General features: G+C 34.8%; 1 non-coding gene across 1 annotated transcript; it reads right to left on the reverse strand.

Annotated features, from left to right (window-relative positions):
• Window positions 1-4,598: 4,598 nt before the first annotated feature.
• LOC129298938 (small nucleolar RNA R71) lies at window positions 4,599-4,705 on the reverse strand. Its single transcript, XR_008590450.1, has one exon. It is a non-coding gene; the product is annotated as a small nucleolar RNA R71 (small nucleolar RNA).
• Window positions 4,706-5,132: the final 427 nt, after the last annotated feature.

Below are 5,132 nucleotides of genomic sequence, written 5' to 3' on the forward strand. Positions count from 1 at the left end.
TTGAATATTGTATTGAAAGGATTAAAGGGTAGAAAGATAATTCAGTGTATAGTGCCGAGCACAAGTAAGATTGAACTCACTGTGCTACACGTCACGATTGAAGTTGAGTGTGCCACAGCACATCATCAGGGATCATATAAACCTATGTGATTAGCTTGTGAAATCAAAAGGGAAAAGGATGGAAATGCACCGGGAGGGGTGAAGATTTCATCTTTGTTAGAGCAAGTGATATTTGGAGCTCGGGTCTGCTTCGATTAATAACTTGCTATTAAGTATCACAATCCCAAGCTTCGATTTTACCCATTTTTCATTGAATTGCATCAGTTGAGAAATTGAATCATGAATTTTTAAGGTGCTGTAACGTAAAAGAAAGGGTTAAAATGGGATATCTAATACAAAACTAAGGTTTTGTGACTAGCATAGCATTGAATGGTTTAGTTTTGAGAGTTTAAGCTTAAAATGGCCTGAAAATTAGGTGAAATTGAGAAATTGGTAGAATGAATAAGTAGTCTATAAGGCTAATGACTATAAATAATGGATAAGAAAAATTCAAAAGGGTTCAATTAAATTGTTATATGTGTTAAAGGATTCAATTAGCCGAATCAATGCCTGTTTAGTGTGAGAATTAATTGAAGGGCATTATGTTGTGTAGATTAAGCACCTGTGAAGTTATTTGTGAGAATCTGCATCCCTAGGAACTTAGTAATAGTTAGTAACCCTTATAGTAAGGGTTAAAGGTAACTGAAGTAACCCTTTTACTTGTTTGTTATGAAATTATTTTGCAAGTATTTTGATATAATATATACATTATGTTTGAACTAATAAAGTAAGCAGTATTGTGAAATTATATGCCATTCAGGTGGTGAGTATTGATTGAAATGAATTTGAAGTGGTATGTGCATTGACATGCATCACATCTAAGAGGATATACCTTAGATTAATGGGAGGCATGCACATAGCTCGACTTTGAGGAGTTCTAGGAGTCTTGATGAGCCAGAGGATAAAGGTTGATTCCATCATGATGGACTTCGGAGAGAATTTTTTTGATAACTAAAGTGTAGAGCTTGAACTCTACTTAATGAACCTAGGAGTTGAAGATTGATAGAACACATTTGTTACCCACTTTTATTTGTCAATTAGGACCATTTTATTAATGATTTATCACCTTCAAGTGCACACATTGCATTAGATTTGGAACTTTGCCTAAGTTTCTAAGATCAGTGCACTAGGGGCATTTTGGTCCAAAAAATGAACTTTTGAGAAAATGTACAAGAAAAATTGACAAAGTGCATTTTATGTCCAGTTGATGAATGGTGAAATTATATTTTTAAAATTCATTTTAGTTTGGGAGTAATTAAATAAAAAAGTCAACACTTTCTTAAGTGTCTTAGTTTGTCCTAGTTTTTGGTTTGCCTTTGTGTGAAAATTTTTATATAATTTTGTGCAGCCTGAAACTTGGTTAATTTAATAAATTCTCCCTTCTAATTATGAATTTAATTCTGGACATGAATTAGATTTTATTATATCATATGCTATTTAATTGAATTATGTGATTTATGTGACATAGGTGGCATGTGACTTGTGCATCAATTGGGCAATTGAGGTCAACACTCCTTGAGGACAATGGCTGATGGTTTGCACGTGAATTATGATTATTTTGAGGGATTAGATCAGCTAAAATGATGTGGATGACACATGGGAAATTAGGCACACATTGGAATCATCTACAAACCAATAGGAAGTTGCCACCTTGCAAGTGTGACAAGGCTCCCATTTACATTTTAATTTCTTTTTCCTTATTTTAATTAAGCTTCAGCTGATGGGAGACACCAAGGAGCACGCCATTTTAAGTCCAAATGGGATCCAACACATATCTCATTCATCTTCCACATTCTCTCTCTCTTGTTCATAGTGTTCTTCATTTTCTCTCTTTTGTTCTTCATTTTCCAGCACCCTAACCTCCATTTTCAGCCACCAAACCTCCACAAAACTCATACCATTCTTCTCCTCTCTTCATTTTCGTTCCATCCCTTCCATTTTCACAAGGATTGAAGCTCATTTCCATCATTCAAGAGCTATGGAGTTTGGCCTTCACAAGCAATCACTAGGGTTCTTGAAGATGAAGATTGGCTAAGTTTCTTTGTGGAATCCTAGAGAGATGAAGATGGAGGATGAGTCTTGAGCTTCAAATTGGCTAAGTTCTTTTGTTTCCTATCCTCTTCTCTTTTTACTAGATGGTTAGATTCCTTAATCTAGGGTTTAATCATCTTAGCTTATAAATTCTAATTTGAATTTGATGTTGATGTAAAGAGAGAGGATTGTTTCATTTAATTTCTTCCTTGGACAGCCATGACTGAATTTTGCCACTCTTTGTTTGGCACATAATCTTGTGTTTTTCAATTAGTGAATTTCTTGTGTTAATATTGCATAATCTTGTGGTGTTAATGCTTGTGTTGTTGAGTAGCTTGACATAATCTTGTGGTTGCTCAATTTATGTGTTTGACCATGGCTGTTGAGAGAGGATTTTGAGTGAATCACTTGGCTAATGTCTTCACCAATTGGTTAATTGAACTAGGGACTTTAATCTAAGACCTAGGGAGGTTAGCTAATTAGGTTAATTGGCTTAGGATAATTTTCTTAAGTCATGACAGCTTTAGTCAAGAGGAAAGGGAAGCTAAACTTAGCCTAATCATGAGAAGATAATGAGTCCAAAATCAACTAATCTCTAGGGTTCCATTATTGTAAAAAGGGAAGTTCATTTCACTCACTTTCACTAGCATTTTAATTACTTGCATATTAGGTAATTAGTTTAGATAATTAGCTAGATAACTAAATTCCTACAAACTTTGGTTGATTTATTTCACTAGATAACTTTCAATTAGACTTAAAACCATTCCTTGGGAGATGACCTAGGGTTGGCCCTATATTGCATTAGGGTTAGCTTTAGTGTAATTTTGAGGATAAGCGACTAATTTCCTATCAAAATTTTGGCGCCGTTGCCGGGGAATGGTTTAAGTTTAATTCTAAGGTTGTTTAGTACTTAATTTATTTTTAGTGTTCCTGAAAATTTTTTTGAAAAATTTAAAAATTTGTGTTTTTGTGTGTTGTTTAGTGTTTTTTGTGTGTTTTGAGTGTTTTTATTCTGTTTTGAAAAAGAAAAAAAAAATTAGTGCAATTTTCGTTGGTTTGGTGTAGAGCTGAAAATACTCTGTTTCTAGTGTCTCTGTCTGAAATTGAAAAATTAACTGGGAATGAGTCTGAGGGAATTTGAACTTGAAATTTATTTCATTGAAAGCTCTATATCCTAGCTTCACTTTAAAATTGGTTTGGTCAATTTTGGACGTGGGAAGTGTCCTGTGGAAATTTTACAATCTAACAAGGTCCAGGGAGCCATTACAGAGGATTCCCAAAACCCTGTTTCAACTTTGAGTTAGCATATCTTCCTCTTTGTGCGTTCAAATTGATTGATTCCAGTTTCATTTTTCTTATCGCTGTCTTATCTTTGTTTCTTGTGTTTAGGATTTTCTTCAATTTTTCATTTTCCTATTTGAAAGTTTGTTAGAAGCTCTGAAGGTCTTCTGGACGAAATCCTGTTTCTCCAGACTTGAGGACCAACTTGTGAAAAATTCTGGGAACGATTGGGAAGGATTTTTAATCTAAAAGTTTTATATAATTTTCCTGTATATCTCTTGTGTTTCTCATAAAAGTTTCAGGGGAATTTATCATGTGGATTTGCTGATAGAAAATTCACAAGTTCACTGTCTCCAGAGAGCCTACTGTGCGAATTCCAGAATTGCCAAAGCTTCTTGATTGAGCATTTCTAACTCTCTTTCTACTTGTTTGGTGTTATTTTTTTTTTCATTTTGTTGCTATTGAGTTTAATAAAAAAAAATAAAAAAAATTATTTCTCTTGCTTTTGTGTGTTTTGAATTGTTTCATGTTGATTTGCATTTTAGTTTAGCTTGTTCTTTGTTCTTAATTTTCTTGAGCTTGATTAGTGCATGACCCGAAGAAAACATACCTCTTTTGTTGAATTAGATCCAGAAATTGAAAGGACTATTTCTAGATTGAGAAGATCACAACCTATTCTTGATTCTCATTTGGTTTGTAATTCAACAATGGAAGGTATCTTAGGACATGAGCATGTGCATAATGAGGGCCATGGGAATGGGAATGAGAATTTGCATGATGATGGCCATGTTAATAATGAATTTGAAGGCTTGCATAACCCTAGAGAGGAGAGGAGCATTAGGCAATTAACTCAACCTAATTGGCATGATAATCCTTATGGCTTATATGTTCCTCCTACTAATGTTCAATTTGAAATTAAATCCTCCTTGATTAATGCATTGCCTAAATTTCATGGGTTACCAGGAGAGGATTGTCATAGGTTTTTGCATACTTTCCTATTGGTTTGTGATACTATGAAGCCTATGCATGTAAATGTTGATGATGTTCAAGCTAAGGCTTTTGTATTTTCTCTTGAAGGTTTAGCAAAGGAGTGGTATTTCAACTACCCTTCTTATGTGAAAGTGAGCACATGGGCCGAGCTAAGAAGACTCTTCTTAGATAAATTCTTTCCAAATTCCAAGGTCACCAATTTGAGAAAGCAAATCTATGGGGTCCAACAAGGAGAGGATGAGAGTCTCTATGAGTATTGGACTAGATTCCAAGGCCTTTTGGCTAAATGCCCACACCATCAAATTTCTAGTGAGAATTTAGTCCAATATTTCTATGAGGGCTTGATTCCAAGAGACAAAGTTAACATTGATGCCGCTAGTGGTGGATGCTTGATTGACCTCACTTCCTTAAAGGCTTGGGAACTAATTGACAAGATGGCTTCAAGTGGTGCTCAATACTCTACAAGGGAAAAGAGAAATGTGAATATGGTAGGTTCCTCAGTTCTTAATGATTCATATGTGGACTTGCTAGCTGCCAAGATTGGGAGAATGTTGGCTCCACAAATATCTCAAGTGAGCAATGTAAGTACTTCTCAAGCACTTGTCCCTTATTCTTGTACTTTTTGTGACTCACCTATGCATGTAGAAAGCAATTGTCCTATTAAGTTTGAACAAGTAAATGCTATCTACAATGGAAAACAATCCTATGGTGGGAGGCAAGGGCAAGGAGCT

This window comes from Prosopis cineraria, unplaced genomic scaffold (genome assembly GCF_029017545.1).
Source record: "Prosopis cineraria cultivar Desert tree isolate PC_DT_omini unplaced genomic scaffold, ASM2901754v1 PC970, whole genome shotgun sequence".
NCBI lineage: Eukaryota > Viridiplantae > Streptophyta > Magnoliopsida > Fabales > Fabaceae > Prosopis > Prosopis cineraria.